Raw genomic sequence first — 21022 nt, 5'->3', positions numbered from 1 at the left:
AAAACCTTTGGAACAGGAAAGGCGTCCTACCGCAGGGTTACATCAGCTGAGATGATTAGCAGAATTAATAATTTTGGAACCAAATGCTCAAGTCTTCGACTTAGTTTTTTGCTCATTTATCTCATTGTTTCCTTGTACTCTCCCATCTGTCTCTCGCCATCTGTTGCCTCTTGCCTGGTACTTGGGCTGCGAGCTCCTTGCAAGAGGGGCTGTGCTCCCTCGACGTGTAACGCAGCGCAGCCCAGGCCGCGGCCGGGACTTCTTGGTCCTGCGATGCTATAAATAATTTGTCAACCTGCCTTGTTCTGTTTAGATTACTCGGTTGCAATTGACTGTTTTACAGCCCGATCTTGCAGGTCGTCTTCGGAAAAGTCTGTTTCAATGGGTGCCGCACAACGTGCCTTCTCCTGAGGCAACTGCTGTGCCTCTCACAAAGCCCGCAGCTTGCGAACGCCCAGGAGCAGACGGGAAGGTGGCCGGGGAACTTCCTAAGGAAAAACGCAGGCGTCTTCAGATGCTTTTCTAGAATTAGGTGGTGCCTAGCCAGGAATTTGGACAATCTGAATTTCCAGCTTGAACGGCCAAGTCTTGTGGTGGATTTAAGTTCTCTGTGTAGAAGCATCTGTGGGAGCTGCCAAGGTGTATGTGGTGGGTGAGGCAGGGGTGACAGCTACTGCCAAATTATGGAAAAACACTAGCAGTCGAGTGCTGACGAAAATGGTTGGAAGTGCAGCTTTTCACCAACAGGCAGAAAACCAAAGCAGGAGGGTATTTCTTCATGGTAGAGCAGAACGGCTTTAAGTTCTTTCTGAAAGAAGATACAGAGTCATCGTTTTTATTATTAACTTTGTAATTAGCTTCAAATTTTATAGTGCAGAAAGGCAATCTCAAAATATGAAGACTGATTAGGCCTAATACATACCTGAAGTTGTAACAGTTTAATCAAAAGCATGATCTTATAACTGATGGCTTTATAAGAAGACTCACTGTGATAAATTTATGGATCACAGGAGAAAACAGAGACCAGTTTTAAATGGGTATTGAAGATTCCACAGACACTGGTTGGACCCACTTTAACTTATTTATTCACCTGGGGCAGACCAAATAATAACCCCCAAAAAGGGTTTATTCACAGAAGGGAGCTTAAGTGTGAGCTTTCAGAGGCCAAACAGGAACCCTCCAGGCAGCCCTTGCTGCACGTGGAAGGACGGTTCCGTTTTCAGCCTCTTTTAGCCGTTGCTCTGTCTGCTGATTCTGCAATTACAGGACTATGTGTGGTCTGTGATTAGGAAACCTTATTTAAAAGGTTTCCTTATTTAGGAAACCTTGCCCTTAGTAACGGTTCCGAGACCATCAGCTCGCTCCACATAGGGCTAAGATTAGTTAATAGCTCAGTTATAAAATAGTATTTTAAAGGATTTAATTTTGACTAATTAAGATAGAAACAAAATATATGCAATACACTTAATTTTAATAAATTAGTACATATATAAAAATAGAAGAATGTCATTTTAGTAACACCAGTTGGTGGCAATTGGTTGGATAAGATTAGATAGGTTGGGCTAACTGCTTTTATAGCATTATCAGCTTTAGAGAGCTACTGATCTCTGAACTTTGTGTAAGATTTAACTCAAAGTCTTTCAAAGCTACCAGGAGAGTAAAGGGATTCTTCAGCCCATCAGGTATCACCATGATTGCTTGTAAGCGTAACAACTGTTTTAACAAGAGGAGTGGTGCTCGTGTCCTGGCAAAGCAGTAGTGACTTGTACTTTCCATTTGTGAAATCCTGCATTCCTGACAGCAAAGGGCTGTCAGCATCCATTAACGACGCTTGGCAAGAGCTGGATCTGATAAGACACAGATATGTGTGTCCCTGTTTTACAGATGGGTAAACTGATGTACAGACAGCACAGGAGTTATCCACAGACACAAGAGCAGAATCCGGCCTGGCAGATTTGCTCTCTGCTGCTGTAGCCACCGGATCACATTCCCACCTCCGGGGTAAAAAGTTTTGCTTATCGCAGTCATTCTGATTCATATCAGTATTGCTCCTCACTGCCGAGGTTTCACATTTCACACGCTCCTGCTACAAAAAGAGCTTTCTGCCTTTATTTATATTGGCAAAAAAAGGCTATTTCATTCCCATGAAATCCCTTTTTTAAACACTGTTATCATTAACATATTGCTTATTTTTACTTCCTTTCAGTTTGCGTTCCCATAGGGCGTCTGAGCCTTGACAATACAAAGGCAAAGAGGATGCAATGGACACTTGTAGCAGATGTGAAAGATTTCATGTAGACAACAGTTTAAATATGGTCTAGAGGGGAGGCTGGGGTTTAACTTGGCCTGCTTAGCACATACAAAATACTTCACTGCCCACATGAGACTTCTCAGAGGCCTTAGAGCGTGACAGCTGAGAAACACCATGTCCTTCAATTCCAACCTGAGCATGACCTAAGAAGACCTGAAAAAGTAATTGAGAGTTGTGATTCACGTGTCTCTCTTGGATGTAACAGACACAAGCAAGATAACATTTATAAGTAGTTATAATGTCTCTTTCAGGATATAATTGGGGAGCAAAGAAGGATGGGTACGTTTTCATATAGGAAGGCCCTTTTTCAGGACTTGAAGAAAGCTTCATGGGCCTAAAAGCTGGTCGGGTCTACAGGGAGATCCCACCTTCCCCGCAGACCTTTCCTGATAAAGTCTAAGGTTCCCCCCCAGTGGCTGAAATGAAGATGGCAGCTCCACCGGGAAAGTAAAAGGGAAAGCGACGGGTGGGCTGAGATCCCGTCAGGAGCGGTGTCTCTCAGGAGCAACCCTGCGGAAAGGTGGTGCTTCTCTTGCACAGAGAAGGTGGGAGCAGAGCAGGTCCTGGGCCGGCCCAGCTGGCAAGCCTGGTGGAGCTGGCAGGGTGGCAGTTGGAGCCAGCTGGCAAGCCTGGTGGAGCTGGCAGGGTAGCAGTGGCAGTTGATCGGCCAGTCACCAACTACAAACGGGCAGGGGGCCCTGGTGGGGTGTTTTAGTTGCTCTGTTTTTGCTGGTCGTAGATTAAGTGAGGAGGTTAGTTCATGTTACGGTCACATCCCCTTTTTGTCGTACAAACATAAGCAGATCAAATTATCCAAGTGTGTAGCTACCACACACAAGGGGAGAAAGAGACTCCAAACCCTGGTTATAAGACACGAAACAGCTGCTGCAATACGTGGAAGCTCGTTGTTTTTCAGATTAATTTTTGTAGGCTATTTGGCAAATTCCTCTGTGCGAGGCTTGGAGACTTTTGATATAAACTCTGGACATCTGCTCAATGAATGCCATATGAAAAAGGATTTAGGAACCTGCTTTTACCTAGGAAGCACCACAGGCAGCAATTTTTTTAAAATCATAGTGTGGCTGGACTATTAAGATATGAAGTGACACAAACAATGCTTTAATTGTCCCCTGTCTTGGATCTTGGGCCCAGGATCTGTGGATCAGCACACGCAGAAATAACTTTTTCTACTCCCCAGCCCTGCTGCCAGCTCAGCTGCTGGTACCCAATATTACTCCTGAGCAGCCCAGAGTCTGTAGAAAGTTGATGACCTGAAAGGAGAATCCAAAGCTGCTAGGTAAACACAGCAAAGATGCTGTGGGGTTTAAGCAGTGGAATAAAGCTGGATGCAGATTCCAAGGATATGAGAGATGATTTAGCAGATACTGGGATTTGAGCAGATCCTCAGCTAGGAGGGAGACGTAGTATATTGGTGAAAGTGAGCATGATTGTATAGATCTCGGTGTAGGGATCAGATGAACCTGCAGAAAAGAGACAATAAACTATGAAGGTCCCCTCGTGGCTGGAATTAAAATTACATTTCCAAGTCATGTTCCTGAACAAAAGTACCTCGAACCATTCAGCTACCCCACATACTCAGATGCAAGTGGGAGAGACAACATACCTCAAGCACAGCCAGATGCCACTGCCATCTGGGATAAGGGTTTGAGATGATAAGGTGACAGAGATGACAGTGAGCAAAGGCACAAGGATAAGGCCAGGGGGAAGAAGGAGTGTACAAAGAACCCCTGCTAACAAAATGGCCCACCATAGCCTGCTGGTATATAGAGCATAGGGTTACTCTATAGGGAAGTCATCTCCAAACAAGTTGAAGAGTGGGGGGTTATTGGAAGTGGGCAACACGGGTTTACCAAGGGTAAATCATGTATGACCAATCTGATAGCCTTCTATGATGCCATAACCGGTTGGTTGGATGAGGGGAGGGCAGCAGATGTCATCTACCTTGACTTCAGCAAGGCTTTTGACACTGTCTCCCATAACATCCTCATTGGGAAACTGAGGCAGTATGGGCTGGATGAGGGGACAGTGAGGTGGATTGAGAACTGGCTGTGTGACAGGACCCAAAGGGTAATTATTAATGGAGCAGGTTCAAGTTGGAAGCCTGTAACCAGTGGAGTCCCCCAGGGGTCAATACTTGGACCCGTGCTGTTTAATATATTCATCAGTGACCTGGACGAGGGGACAGAGTGTATCCTCAGCAAGTTTGCTGATGATACCAAACTGGGAGGAGTGGCTGACACCCCGGAGGGCTGTGCTGCCATCCAGCGAGACTTGGACAGGCTGGAGGGCTGGGCAAAGAAGAACCTCATGAGGTTCAACAGGGAAAAGTGTAGGGTCCTGCACCTGGGGAAGAAAAATGTCAGGTACCAGTATAGGTTAGGGGTGGACCCGCTAGAGGCAACTACTGAAGAGAAAGATCTAGGGGTCCTGGTGGACAGTAAAATGACAATGAGTAAACAGTGTGCTCTTGCGGCCAGGAAGGCCAATGGTATCTTGGGTTGTATAGGGAAGAGTGTAGCCAGCAGGTCAAGGGAAGTCATTCTCCCCCTCTACTCTGCACTGGTGAGGCCACAACTGGAGTACTGTGTCCAGTTCTGGGCTCCCCAGTTCAAGAGGGACAGGGAACTACTAGAAAGAGTCCAGCGTAGGGCTACAAAGATGATTCAAGGATTGGAGCATCTCCCTTATGAGGAGAGACTGAGAGAGCTGGGACTCTTTAGTCTGGAGAAGAGAAGGCTGAGGGGAGACCTTATCAACGCCTACAAGTATCTCAAGGGAGGGTTGAAGGAGGAGGGAGCCAGACTCTTTTCAGCGGTTCCCACCGAGAGGACGAGGGGCAACGGGCACAAGTTGGAACATAAGAGGTTCCACTCAAATATGAGGAGAAACTTCTTCACGGTGAGGGTGACGGAACCCTGGAACAGGCTGCCCAGGGAGGTTGTGGAGTCCCCTTCTTTGGAGATTTTCAAAACCCGCCTGGATGCAGTCCTGAGTAACATGCTCTAGCTCTAGGCAATCCTGCTTCAGCAGGGGAGTTGGACTAGATGATCTCTATGGTCCCTTCCAACTCTAGAAATTCAGTGAAATTCAGTGAAGTACTATGGGAAGTAAGAGCTGCACTGGAGGTGAAGAGAGGGGAGGTCACAAGTGGTTGGAAAACGCTCAGGAGGAAAAAACACTTACAGAAGGCTCTGGGGAGACCTTGTAGCAGCCTTTCAGTACCTAAAAGAGGCCTACAGGAAAGATGGAGAGGGAGTTGTTATCAGGGAGTGGAGCAATAGGACAAGAGGTAACAGTTTTAAACTGAAAGAGGGGAGATTTAGATTAGATATTAGAAAGAAATTCTTTCCTGTGAGGGTGGTGAGACACTGGAACAGGTTGCCCAGAGAAGCTGTGGGTGCCCCATCCCTGGAGGTGTTCAAGGCCAGGTTGGATGGGGCTTTGAGCAACCTGGTCTGGTGGGAGGTGTCCCTGCCCATGGCAGGGGGTTGGAACTCGATGATCTTTAAGGTCCCTTCCAACTCTAACCATTCTATGATTCTAAGATTCCTTGTGAAACGGGAAGAATAAGACATTTCCTTCCCACTTCCCTCTCAGCCTGTCACCACTACCTTTCTCGCTCACGGTCTCACTGCTGGCCTGGGGGCCAACACATCTGAACAACAGAATAAAATGGGAGAGGAGAAGGGGCCCCAGGTGTGCTGTTCTGTGATGGAAGGTGTGTGCTGAAAGGAGCAGCCAGCTGAATAAATGGTAGCAGGATCACTGGCTGCAGGTTGTCAGTTTGACATGTGAATTGTACGCTGCCTCCTCACAATGCCTGCAGCTTAGTAGACAAGCATCTGAGATAGTCTCATTGTGTTTTGCTTGTGTTTTGCCTGTTCTCAGTTTAAATAAAAGATTCAGCTTCCACAACTGTCATTTTAGCAGAAAATCCACACAGAAATGCCATAACAAAACAAGAGGAAGTTTTGTTGTCCTGTGTTTGAGATGATTACAGGTAACACTTCACCCTAACAACCACGTTCCTCACAGTTCCCTGTGAACTGCCTGTGAGAGCTTCAGTATGAAGATTTGATTTAAATATAATTACTCCAGTGAAAGCACTTGTTAGCTTTATGCTTTAAGTAAGCGCAGTTGTTATTTTTGGCCTGTCATTTATAATCCCCTCAGAACATCGGGAGATGTTTGCCTGTGCTTACACTAATGCTCACATTAAAATCTGTAGATTTACTCCTGTTTTATAGTGGTGTAAAAAAGAGCAGGGTATGTCTCATTATGTATACAGGCAGACTGTTCCTAGAAGTTTAATTTCACCTGTTCACACTGCAACCCAGGGGTCGACTTAAAGACAAATCATGGTTCTTCCCTATCAGAAGAGATTAAAACATATCTCAGCAAGAGGCTATTCCACTTTTAAGATAGTTGAAAGTTAAAAACATAAAACCCTCTCCAGATTGTGGAGCAAACTGAAAGTCTGAAATAAGTAATTTTGATTTTAACAATGATTAAGGCAGAATCTAATGTTTTCCACAGGCACCATCACTAGTGTTATGTATTACAACAATTAATCTGGCACAGCAGCTGAACTGAAATAGTCTATTTAATAAATGATGTTACTACACAAATGTGGTCAAAAGTTTATATCCCAAGTCATGGGCTTTTATTTCACTTTTCAAGAGAGAAATTTCTGTAAAACTCTTAAAACTTCGTACTGAACGAAGCTATAGGAGGGGGAGAGGTTTAGTACATTAAAGATTTATTTGTCCACACAGTTTGCTTTGCCAGTGCTGCACTAAAGATCAAATGCATTCTCAAAAATCACAGACACACTCTAGGGATATTAGCGATGCTGTATGAATGCATTTTAAGGCAAAGGTAAGCAAGAGTAATTACTAAGCAATGAGCAAGTAGCTTTGTTTTAACATAAGAGTCTAGTTTGCGCTTGTGCAAAATTACACAGAATCACAAAATAGTTGGGGTTGGCAGGGACCTCTAGAGATCATCTGGTCCAACCCCCCTACCAAAGCAGGGTCACCCAGACCAGGTTGGACAGAAACCCATCCAGGTGGGTTTTGAAGATCTCCAGAGAAGGAGACTCCACAACCTCTTTGGGCAGCCTGTTCCAGGGCTCTGCCACCCTCACAGATAAGAAGTTTTTCCTTATGTTCAGATGGAATTTCCTGTGTTCCAGTTTGTGCCTGTTGCCTCTTTTCCTGTCACTGGGCACCACTGAAAAGAGTTGTTATTGTTGTCGTTGTTTCATAAGATTAAATATTTGAATGTGTTTTATTTATTTGCCTGTGAGAAGTGCTGACAAACGTGTTCTTTACTTGAAGTCATAGGAACAAATTTAGCGCTATTATAAGTACATGCTTATTGTCTCTGTCTTCAAAGGGTTTTTCACTACCTGTATCTGGCGTATTCTTTAAGTGAGGAGTACACAAAGGAACGTATTACACAATGACTTCACTCCATCATAAACATGTCAGGGAAAAGGGTGAGCTCTGAAAATCACCAAGAAGAACAGCAGAATTAAAATGCAGCATGAGAAGAACCTTTCCAGCCTCAGTGCTAGCGTAAGCCTTGTGCCACAGGGCTCGACCTCTTTCTGCCACCTCCTCCGTGTGGCCTCTCCTCCAGCCTAATTTTTGGGGAAGAACGCCGGTGGGGTGGGCTGAGGGGGCGCAGGGCGGTGTTTCAGCACCTCGGATAGCTCCGGGGCCCGGCTGGTCACCGGGTCCGGCCACCGGGTCCGGCCACCACGCCGGGGACACCTGCCTGTCCCCAAACACCCCCTTCCTCCCGTGGAGTTTAACTGTTGGGGTTCCCTACAGGCTATGGATAGCTCGCTTTGGTAGTGCCAGTCACGGTAAGGCTGTTGGTACCGAAGCGGTGCTTAAAACTCAAATAAAGCTTAGTGTTTGTACTGAGTTAACGTTCTTCAAAGTAGAGAACCCATATCTGGGTTCTCTACTTTGATCACTGTCGTGATCTAGAGGCCCCCAAGGCTACTGCTACTAGTAACGCTTCTGAAAAAGAGTCTGAGAAGACTCTTGAACAGCCAAGCAATGATAACACTCTATCCATAATGATGCTGCTAATGCAAGTATGACATAACCCATGACAATAACCATTGATGCTGTGTAACCAACCACAATGGACAGCCCATTGCACTAAATGTTGCAAGAGTAAATCAGTATAAAAATTAGATCAGATAACATGTAAAAGTACACCTGAGGTCTGGTTCTTCCAGGCTTCTTCTGCAGTAATCACAGAATCACGGAATCTTCATGGTTGGAAGGGACATTTGAGATCATCGAGTCCAACCACAAAACACCAAAAACAAACAAAAAAACCCCCATAACCACAAACCAACAATCTCGGGCACTAGAGCATGCCCTGAAGTGCCACGTCTACACGTTTCAACCTCCAGGGATGGTGACTCCACCACCTCCCTGGGCAGGCTGTTCCAGTGCCTGACCACTCTCTCAGTAAAGTAATTCTTCCTAGTATCTAATCTAAACCTCCTCTGCCACAACTTCAGACCATTCCCTCTGCTCCTGTCATTATTCCCTTGGGAGAAGAGGCCAACACCCACTGCTCTACAACCTCCTTTCAGGTAGCTGTAGAGGGCAATGAGGTCCCCCCTCAGCCTCCTCTTCTCCAAACTAAACATGCCCAGTTCCCTCAGCCTCTCCTCATATGACTTGTTCTCTAGACCCCTCACCAGCTTGGTGGCTCTCCTCTGGACATGCTCCAGCACTTAATGGGTATGTAGTTTTAATTATCTTTCCTTTTTTCATATTATTTTGAAAGTAAATCAGGTAACAGGCCAGATGGAAAACAATTTGGTTTTTGCATTAAAGAAATAGTAACTCCCAATTTATGCTGAAGTAAATCAATAATGGGGATCACGAGAAGGTCTACTTTCCCTAGGCCATGGATCTGTCTTTTTCATTTGTTATTTTTTTCAAATCAGAATACAAATTGCTCTGGTTTCTTCTTCAGCCTAGTGGATAAATTCTGAGATTTCCCATGCCATTGTTCTGATGGATTTCTTCAAGTCTGTACATGAACAAACTACCCAGGACCCTGCTGCAAAAGTTAATGCTGCCATATCCATGTGTTGAGTTAATATCTGGCACTTGCCTTTAGTGTTTCTGCCATTGCAAAGAGCACAAAGAGTTCTCTTCAGTAACTGAACTGGAATTGTAGATCATTAGATTGGGTTTCCAACTCTGGTTCTCTTTCCAAGACAGCAGATTGCTGGAAAAAGATACTGAAAGCAAGACAGGATTAAACCATCCATTTTTCCTTGTAAGGAACTACATTCCAATATTGTAAGCCAGGGGTGGTCAACCTTTCAGGAAATTCTTCCAATTCCTCCAATAGAAAAGGTGTCTCAGCAATCAAGCATTCCTCCAACCTCCTGAACTTGTGGTGCTTTCCACTGTTTCATCCGCAGGTCTGTTTTCGATGGGACTTGTTGCACAATTCGTCCTAATAGACAGTGATAAACAAAATAGTCCTGCAAAAGTACTAAGGGTAAAATACTCCATGCTTTTACTGGCATTAAAAAAAAACCCCTATTGACATGGTCTTTAACATAATGGAAAAATATAGCAAAACAAAGAAAAAACGGCAAAGGTATTTAACTCCTGCACCCAATACATTATTGCCTTAGGTAAGTACAGTTTTGTAAGGCTGAATGATGACCAGACAGGAAACAAAGAAAGCCACATCCTCTTTGAAATTGCAAGGAGAAGACCTTTGTTTCCCTAGTGGGGTTGTTATCAACCTGAAGAAACACTTTTTGGTTTTAGCTTGTGGTTTTGTGATGGTTTTTTGTTTTGGGTTTTTTTTTTTTTGTGAGTTTTTTTAAGTTGTCACGGGTGAGTATTAGTTAGTTAAGATGCTCACTAACCAGAACCTAACACATTTGTGGGGTTTTTTCTGTATATCAGCTTGAGGAATAGTGAATCCTATTTTTCTTATAATGTTATCAAAGCACTTGCCAAAGGGTTTGAGAAATTCCCTCATGAGGACAGAAGCACCTTCAGAAATGGAAACACTGGGTTGAGATGGTACAAGGAGACTGGTATGAAGTGTCTAGCAGTTTCTTTGCTGGACTTCATTTTCATTTTAAGAAATGCATCTCCTTTACAGGCAGTTTTTGGTCATTTTCATGAAAACCTTTTCCCTTTGATACACACATATTTGGATTCCTGGAAAACAATGTTGTCACATAAATACATCAGCAGAATTTTGGCTGAGATTAGTAATAGAGGTATTCAGCTGCACTTTACTCAAAAATGGCCAATGGCAGGTTAAGTGTTCATACATAACCATACGCGACACCTTGTTTTTCAGATTCATAGAATTATAGAATGGTTTGGGTTGGAAGGGACCTTAAAGATCATTGTCACATGAAGACCAAACTTATAAAGAGATATTCAAAGAGGGTGAATGGATAAATGTCTGCCTGAAGCAACAGCAGAGATGAAACAAAGCACACAAAAGAAAATTACTTTTAAAATGTAGGCAACTGAAAATTGTCTTCATAATTCATTTTTATATAACATTGAACCATAAAGTTCAGTTAGAACTTCATGAGGGTCCTGATAAATCAAATCCATAATACCAAATTTTCCTGCCAAGTTGCAGGCCAGAAAAAAAAAAAAAAAAGACAGGAGGCTTTCACCATGCAACACAGAAAAAAGAAGTTCTTGCTGGAGCAGCACAAGATAATTTCCAGTCAGAAGCAGGACAATCCTCATCTCTTAGCAAGTTAGGGATCAAGGCTTGTGAGAAATTGATGAACAAACTCCTGGGACAAGAAAACTACTGGCCAAGTTGAAACTGAATTTTGATTTCAGAGAAAGAGGGAGATAATCAGAGAGGAAGGGGACGAGAAGCAGTGGGAGAGAAATAACAGGGATGAGAGTCTTGAGATACAAGACTTCAGTCCAAAAACGGACTGAAACACTCCAGCAATGAAGTAGGTCTCTTGGGGTAACCCTCTCTTGCCAAGCCCACACTTCACCGCCAGATGGCCCCATATGAACTTGGATAAATAATTGGTGGTTCCAAAGACACATGGGCTTCAAGTCTGTGATTTCCAAGGGTGCTAGCTGCCAAAAGAAAAGAGAAAGAAAAACACACACACACACACACACACACGCACACAAAACCCACCAAAACAACACAAAATGTCTGGCCGTATGAGGCTGCAGAGTTTGAACAGCTCCAGGATCAAAAGCTTGGATTCGAATCCAGGTCTCAAGTCCTGGGATATTTGGATGCAGGATCATGGCTCAGTCTTCAAAACCCAAAAAGTGATGCACTTGAACAAGGATGACGTTAAATTCGCAGTACAAATGGGAATGTAATACGTGACATACCTGAGTTGATGCTTTCAATCTATGTGGCACTTGTAAAGTCACAGGATTGCACCCCACTTTGGGCATCATGCTTCAGGAGAGATGGAGAACTGGAGAAAATTCAAAGGAGAGCAGGAAAAATGAACAGAAGTTCTGCAAAACATAACCAGTGTGCAAAGCCTGAAAAAACTAGCTTGCTATGCTGTTTGATGCTGTCCCCTCCAGGTTCATTTTCTAAGATGTCTAGGATGTTTTCTTTGCGGGGGTATTAACAATTACACATATCAGCGGACAAGCACAAAATGCTAATTTCAACATCTGCAGGAATTCCACCAAAAAATTTCTAGAAAAGGTGAAATACAGTGTATCTGACATCCCAGGCCATGTGACAGGGGTAGGTCAGATGAACAGAAGCTTAATTACAGAGCCGGATTTAAGAGACAAGGACACCTTGATGAACCAGTGTTTGTTGTAATCAACCCCACTTCAAGGTGCAGCAGTGTTGGGCTGTAGCCCCCAGGTTTCTTGTTACAAACACATAGCTTCTGGCCCTCACTAGTGTCCCAAAGGTTCTTGAACTCTTCAATAAGAGGATTCAACTCAGGTTTCCCAGTTCTCCTCATCCAGGTGTAAGGTGCTGTGGAGACCTCTGCTAGCTCTTTATTTCTCAAGGAGAGGAAAACACCACCGTTATACTTAGTAGGTAAGCATTAGAGGTCAAAAGCACGGTTCTTCTAATCTCTCATCTACACTGTTGGAGCCAAGCATTTAATGATTATATTTTCATAGATGCTTGAAGTACTGCTGTAGTACTTCCCAAGATCTGTCTTCTCTCTTACTTATGGCCACTTGAAATCTCCAGGCTGGACAGTCCTGAGCTCACAGCCCTTGAGGCATTCTTGCTGGTCAGTGTGTACAGGATATACCTGCCCTGCAGATAAAGGACTGTGATTTTTCCAAAACTCAACAGCCACAGCAACCAAATCTCACTTCTTTTTTCAGACTACAGCATTAACGCTGTAAATGAAAAATTTTGATCTAGAGTCCTCCAGCCTTAATTAAAATGTGGAAAGCACTGCACACATGTAGCTGTAGAAGAAGCCATGTTCAGTCCTGTGACAAGTTGATGTAATGCTGTGTAAGCATCCAAATCAGTTCACTCACTCTTACCTGTATCAAAAAGTGTTGCCACGTTTCCAGATTTCATGTGTCTCCTGCCCTGGAGGAATGTCCTCTGGAAGTCTCCGTAGTCAGATAGGAATATGAAGCACTGCAGTAAAACCCTGTAAAACATTGCCAATAACTGAACAGTACGTCCATCCCTTGCCTTCAGATAGAGATGCACACAGTTCGTATGCCTTATCCTGAGGGAGAGAGCAGGAAATATTCATTAACGTACTGATTTTTTTATACATTTTACTCCTCAAAGACCAAAAGATAATTATAGTCAATACAGACACCTTTAGCTTCAATGATAAGCTTCAATTATTAATTGTTGTTTCAGGGTGTCCTGGTTTCAGCTGGGATAGAGTTAATTTTCTTTCTAGCAGCTGCTGCATTTTGCATTTAGTATGAGAAGAATGTTGATTACACATATTGGTTTAGTCGTTGCTAAGTAGTGTTTATACTAGTGAAGGACTTCTTCAGCTTTCCATAGAAGCTGAGAGGGAGGATAGACAGAACTAGCTAGCTAAAGGGATATTCCATACCATACACATCATGCTAAATATATAAATGGGGGTTGGCCAGGAGGCAGGAATCTGCAATCACTGCTTGGGAGGGGCTGGGGAACCAATCATCACACACACACACACACACACACGCACACAAAACCCACCAAAACAACACAAAATGTCTGGCCGTATGAGGCTGCAGAGTTTGAACAGCTCCAGGATCAAAAGCTTGGATTCGAATCCAGGTCTCAAGTCCTGGGATATTTGGATGCAGGATCATGGCTCAGTCTTAAAAACCCAAAAGGTGATGCACTAGGACAAGGATGACGTTGAATTCACAGTACAAATGGGAATGTAATATGTGACATACCTGAGTTGATGCTTTCAATCTATGTGGCACTTGTAAAGTCACAGGATTGCACCCCACTTTGGGCATCATGCTTCAGGAGAGATGGAGACCACCTAGAACTGGAGAAAATTCAAAGGAGAGCAGGAAAGATGAACAGAAGTTCTGCAAAACATAACCAGTGTGCAAAGCCTGAAAAAATGAGCTTGCTATGCTCTTTGATGCTGTCCCCTCCAGGTTCATTTTTTAAGATGTCTAGGATGTTTCTTTGCGGGGGTATTAACAATTACACATATCAGTGGACAAGCACAAAATGCTAATTTCAACATCTGCAGGAATTCCACCAAAAAATTTCTAGAAAAGGTGAAATACAGTGTATCTGACATCCCAGGCCATGTGACAGGGGTAGGTCAGATGAACGGAAGTTTAATTACAGAGCAGGATTTAAGAGACAAGGACACCTTGATGAACCAGTGTTTGTTGTAATCAGTCCCACTTCAAGGTGCAGCAGTGTTGGGCTGTAGCCCCCAGGTTTCCTGTTACAGACACATAACTTCTGGCCCTCACTAGTGTCCCAAAGGTTCTTGAACTCTTCAATAAGAGGATTCAACTCAGGTTTCCCAGTTCTCCTCATCCAGGTGTAAGGTGCTGTGGAGACCTCTGCTAGCTCTTTATTTCTCAAGGAGAGGAAAACACCACCATTATACTTAGTAGGTAAGCATTAGAGGTCAAGAGCACGGTTCTTCTAATCTCTCATCTACACTGTTGGAGCCAAGCATTTAATGATTATATTTTCATAGATGCTTGAAGTACTGCTGTGGTACTTCCCAAGATCTGTCTTCTCTCCTGCTTATGGCCACTTGAAATCTCCAGGCTGGACAGTCCTGAGCTAACAGACCTTGAGGCATTCTTGCTGGTCAGTGGGCACAGGATATTCCTGCCCTGCAGATAAAGGACTGTGATTTTCCCAAAACTCAACAGCCACAGCAACCAAATCCCACTTCTCTTTTCAGACTACAGCATTAACGCTGTAAATGAAAAATTTTGATCTAGAGTCCTCTAGCCTTAATTAAAATGTGGAAAGCACTGTGCACATGTAGCTGCAGAAGAAGCCATGTTCAGTCCTGTGACACGTTGATGTAATGCCATGTAAGCATCCAAATCAGTTCGCTTACTCTTACCTGTATCAAAAAGTGTTGCTACGTTTCCAGATTTCATGTGTCTCCTGCCCTGGAGGAATGTCCTCTGGAAGTCTCCGTAGTCAGATAGGAATATGAAGCATTGCAGTAAAACCCTGTAAAACGTTGCCAATAACTGAACAATACATCCATCCCTTGCCTTCAGATAGAGATGCACACAGTTGGTATGCCTTATCCTGAGGGAGAGAGCAGGAAATATTCATTAACGTACTGATTTTTTTATACATTTTACCCTTCAAAGACCAAAATATAATTATAGTCAATATAGACACCTTTAGCTTCAATGATAAACTTCAGTTATTAATTGTTGTTTCAGGGTGTCCTGGTTTCAGCTGGGATAGAGTTAATTTTCTTTCTAGCAGCTGCTGCATTTTGCATTTAGTATGAGAAGAATGTTGATTACACATATTGGTTTAGTCGTTGCTAAGTAGTGTTTATACTAGTGAAGGACTTCTTCAGCTTTCCATAGAAGCTGAGAGGGAGGATAGACAGAACTAGCTAGCTAAAGGGATATTCCATACCATACACATCATGCTCAATATATAAATGGGGGTTGGCCAGGAGGCAGGAATCTGCAATCACTGCTTGGGAGGGGCTGGGGAACCAATCATCGGGTGGTGAGAGCGATTTGTGTTGTGTTGTATTGCTTTATTTTGTATATTCTTTTACCATTACTGTTATTCTTATTTTCCTTATTCTCCTGTTCTATTAACTGTCTTTTTTTTTCTCCTTTGCCCTGCTTTTCTCCCTCTTCTCCCTACCCTACTGAGGGGAGTGGGAGGAGTAGTGAGGGAGCAGCTGTATGGTCCTAGTTGCCAGCTGGGATTAAACCATGACACAGGGTGTGGTGTGTACCCATGTGTACTCTCTTTGGTAGACCTGATTACACCTTTGCTTTGCAGTGTGCTGCCCCAAAAGGCAGAAAAATATATTAAATTCATAAAATCTAAGGTTTATTAGACCATAAATTAGGAAAAATAAAAAAGAAAGGAAACAGAAATTGCTAAGGCTACAAGATTTAAATTAATATAAGAATTTATAAAATAGTTTAAATACAAAATAAGTGGCTAAACCAGCTATTTTAGTGCTATTATTTATATTATTACAATTTTAGAGAGATGATATTCTCATCAACTCTTAAACCTGCAGTTTGCAGAGGCCAAATCTGTTTCAGATACAAACAAAACCTCAAAACCTGAGTAGAATGAAAAGCCTCGTCAGAAGCTGTAACAAATTCCTCACCCGTAGTGCCCAGTCAGCTGCCAGCACTAACTCCTGAGTCCTGCGGCGCGTAAACCACAGCAACAGGAACATGGGGAACAAATCCAAATTCTGACACAGTATACAGCAGAGCGGGTGTCTGGCTCTGCACAGCAACAGTGAATATTACTACAAATAAAAGCATTGCTGTGACTCTTTGCTTAAAATTGCAAAACCTAAAGGGCTCTACCTGTTGCAATAGTTGCTGTGCAGCAAGACCAAAAAAAAGCCAAACCCATAATCTCAGCCTTCGAGATAGGAACCTAAAAACAAAGACCAAAAAATGTACAATTCAGTTACTGAATAACAAAAATCTACAGGATAATACTTTGTTTACATTAATTGGATTGATTTTTCCCGTTTTTGTTTCTTACACCACAGGTAAGGTGTCTTTCTGGAACAGGATGGAAGCAGAATCAAATGTTCAGATGTCAGGTGGATTCTCTCCCAACTTCATCCCTCTCCTTTTCCATGCTTATCAAAAGCTAGAAGTCTCAGGGAGCTTCTTTAAGACAAGTCTTAACAAATCTCCGGGGCAAAACAAAATTTAACCCTGCAGAGCACGACGGTCCCTCATGAGAGAGGGTTTCCTGTCTCTTCTGGTTTATAATCAACAGAGATTTGATGTCAACAATCCCACATCAGTTTTCTCCCTTACCCACTAAAACTATCTGAAGATGAGTTTATTTTTAATGGGGGGAAATGCCTTCAAAACATCGTTCACTTTATATTCACGTCTCACTGGTGGTAACATCTCACTCGTGTAGCAGGTGCTTGAACAACTTTCTCACACAAAAATCCTTCTTACAATAGCTGCGATACATCCAGCAACATGCACCTGGCATCAACCTGAGCCTGAATAAGTCAGCATCAGCAGCACCTGTTTGGTGGCCTCCAACTGTGGGAACTCAGCAGGAGTCCCAACGTGCAGTTCAGGTGAACACTGAAGAAGGGATCTGGGACAATGCAATCAAGCGCGGTGGAAGTCGGGATATTAGTCATAGATTTGGAGGTAAAAAGCTTTCCCCATGCTTCTGCTAAATCATAGAACTATAAAGTGGAGTATGCCTACCTGGCTTTAGGTGATCATGCTAAGTTCTGCTCTGAGGTCCAGTAATGGCTGACCTGTTGTACCTTTGGTGGGACACCACAGATGATGCATAATCTCATCAACAATGTCTCTATACAGTGGGATTTTTGAGAAAGCCTTTTCATCTTGATAAGCTTTGGTATGTCTCCAGAAGAAGCTACAAGAAGGATCCTGGAGGTACAAAGAAAGTGTTCTAGTCGTTGTGAAGGTGACATGCACACGGGCAGTGCTGAAACAGTGTTGAGCCAGTTGCTTCTTACAGACCTGATCCTTCTATGTACCATTCATTTTTGATCTGCTGATTCATTGTAATTTTAGCCTTGGTACACTGATGGAGATTTACGATCACTTGAGCTTTTTCTTTAAAAATAATTCTTACTAGAAGCAGCATTGTAACTGCACACCTGTGTACACTCGATGCACAGTCAAAACTTCCAAGAGGATTTCCTGCAATTTCAGCACTTCTATCAAGTAAAATTCTCTGTCAGTTTTGATTTCATTTACGTTAATTTATGTAAGTTATAGAATAACTTTTTGTTTTACTAAAGCATGATCTAGCATATAATTCTAGAAGGAGGGGAGATAAGAAGTGCTGTGACGGGAAGAAATCATGCCAGGCCTATACCATAATCATTAGTGCCTTTTTCTTTTCCTGTTTCCTTTTTCCTTTTTCTTTTCTTGTCACACCACTATGACAGGCAAGCCAAGAAAACTGGAGATCACCGAGCTTAAAGTTTTTGATGTATTAACAGTCTGGATGCAGAGGTAGAATCACCTCCTAACAGTGAGCTGTGAGGGCTGCAGTTTGGTCGATGTGCAGTAACTTGCACAGGTGGCATTTCCTCTTCTTACTCTTGGTCAGAGAACGCCTCCATGTAACAACAAACACTCAAAGTTTCATTGCTCACACTGTTCTTCTGCAGACACATTTTATTCTGTTCACAGCTGTCCTGCTTTGGGAAGTTCTCTGAAGGAGAAACCGCTAATTGTGGTTTACCTGCTAAGACTCACATTCAAAACTGTATGAAAAATTAGGAGTGCTTACGGGCAGAAACATCACTTTTAAGTGGAGAATACATCTGCTTCAAGGAACAGCTGGTGACGCGGTCTCCGTTGCTGACATAGAATGATCAACTATCTGATCTGTCATACCTCAGGAAGAAGGTATGATGTCAGGTTTGTGGGTACTCATCCTGTAAGGACCTGTGTGTGAACATCCACGAGAATGGGCAAATTCTCCCTTATTTCCTCACTGCTGATAGATAGACTTGTAGGAAAGGTGCAAGCTTGACTTTGCAAGATTTTTTGTTTCTCTTCCTTTCCCTACTTAGCTCCATCTTTTCTCCACCCTGGAGCACTCATTACTGTTTGCTAATTCTGTCAATTCTTTAAAAGTCCTGTGAGACAGCTTTATATTAATGTACCAAAGCAGAGCCAAAGAGCTTGTGGCCTATGTTATGATTTGATGGAACAGCTCCGAGTTTTGTTTTTTTTTTTAAACGGATGTTGTTGAGAAGGATGAACAAATAGATTAGTGTGTTAACTCATTACAGTTTATTACAGTAATTAGAAATGCAACATAGCAATAGTCAAATCACAGGCATATAACAATAAATCAGAAGATTATGAGAGTAATTTTAATCCACCTCAGGGCTTGAGCCTCCACTGCCTCCACCCCTACTCCAAACAGCAAGCACCCACTTTCCTCCCAGGAAAACATCACCCAGAGTTAGCACTCAAAGGAAAGAAGCTCTACTGAGGGGTTCTTCTCTAGGCAAAGACAGGAGGGAGGCTGGCTTAGCTTAGAGTCTTTTCTCAGGACACTATGCTTGTAGGGAAGACAGAACAAGAAATCTCCCTCCCAGGCCATGAAGAGATAGTCATCATTTTCATCATAAAGTCTACAGGTGTCTTGCAGTTCTTGTGGGCTGACTGGGACAAAGCCTAGAGCCTTCATCAACTATTATTATATTACAATATCAAGAATGAAATAACAGTAAGCCCTTTCATTGGTGAACTTCCAATGGCATCCAGTGTAATCAGCCTTGGGATTCACCTGAGGAATAAACAAGGTGGCACAGTCCCAACTGTACCAGGCAATGGGCAGTCGCTCACACAATAGGAAGGATCATAGACCAGAGTTTTCCACAAGCATTGCTGCCTGACAGTTATTGCTAAAAAATACAGCCAACTCAATACAAGTACTAAAGATCTTGCAAGACTCAACTTTGAGCTTAGCCCAAACTTCCATGCCCACCTCTGCTAGCTGTGAAAGCTTTTTACAACATAACAGTGAGTCACCATCATTTTCATTAACTCTGAAACCCATTGCAGAACTCATGCACACTCCTGCAACACTGCACAGCAACTCCTGGGTGTGGGCGAGTGTTAGGGAGTATTCTCAAGCTCATAGAAATGGAAATGCAGTAAACTGGGTTGAACATTAGAAGATGCCTGCAGGGGAATGTTGCAAGACCCTTTATAAGGTAATGTCTGGTTTTTCTGTTTTCCATCAGACATCAACCCGTTATTCTCATTTTGTTAGCATTGGTAATGCACAACTTACACCATTCCTGGGTGACACTGCTTCCTAAACTGTTGTTACATGTCACATATGCACACACATGCCCTCTGCAGTTTTTTGGTTGAGACCCACACCAGCTAAGAAGCATTACAGCACCCAGTGGTTCCGCGCAATGTGCTACTTACAATTTCCTACAGGCAAATGTCAAATCTGAGAGTCCATCGTGAATAGTTACAGATACTTTTCTGCATCAATAGATAGACAATCTTCTGTTACTGACTAGTGCTTGTGATGAACGAATAAGCCACCCGTTTCCTGTCACCACTGTAGGAAGAATACGTGATCTTGTGTGAAAGAGGAAATTAGAATAGAAAGCCACTCATATCTAACAGCAAGAAACTGAAAGGGAGTGTTAAGACTAGAGTGCTGATAGCAAAGACACCTATCAAACTCTGTCAGCAGCATTTCTTCAGTTTTCCTAGGATGCCTAATGGTGCAAGAAAATTAAAGTATCTTTGCTGAAGCTTATAGATCTGGTGGGATCTATCACGTAGAAGCAAGTTATAAAGCAAATCTTATTCCCCTTTTCCTCTGCATGATCTGGCTAAGAATGTAGGGGAAGCACGTACCTGGAAATAGCTCTCATTCAGGAAAGACAGAGAGAGAGATCCCTCTACATAGCCTTAAATTTGATGGGAGTAATTTCCAGCTTCCTACAATTTATTTGCATTCAATCTCCTGTGAATTGAGAAAGCAACATGTAGGACACATCTATTACCTGAAATTACCTGCCTCCACCCAAGTCCCAAGTACCATACTCAAGAATGTCCTAAGGGCTCATAGGCTCCAGGCAGGCACAAATGGAGAAAGCCCAAACATTGTTCCTGCTGTGATGACTGGCCAGTCAGTTGACTCAGTGATAAGGGTCACCTTTCCACTGAGATTTTAGGTCCTGCACCACCCCAATTGTACCATTGTACCTCTAACTATCTCTCTAAAAAAAAGATACATTTTTCAGACCTCCATTTTTAAATCAGACCGTAATACTCACAAAGGTGGTGAAAAGAGTTCGCAAAGTCACCATGAATACTGGACCTGCTCATCAGAAGATTTTGAAGGATATAAGGGAAATCCTGGCTGGATTGCTGCCAACTATACTGCTTGAGGGACAAGGCTGGTGGGCTGTGGTGAGAGCACTGCCAGAGGGGAATATAA

The sequence above is a fragment of the Calidris pugnax genome, unplaced genomic scaffold (assembly GCF_001431845.1).
Source record: "Calidris pugnax isolate Ruff unplaced genomic scaffold, ASM143184v1 scaffold68, whole genome shotgun sequence".
Classification (NCBI taxonomy): Eukaryota; Metazoa; Chordata; class Aves; order Charadriiformes; family Scolopacidae; genus Calidris; species Calidris pugnax.
This window is presented reverse-complemented; position numbering follows the sequence as displayed.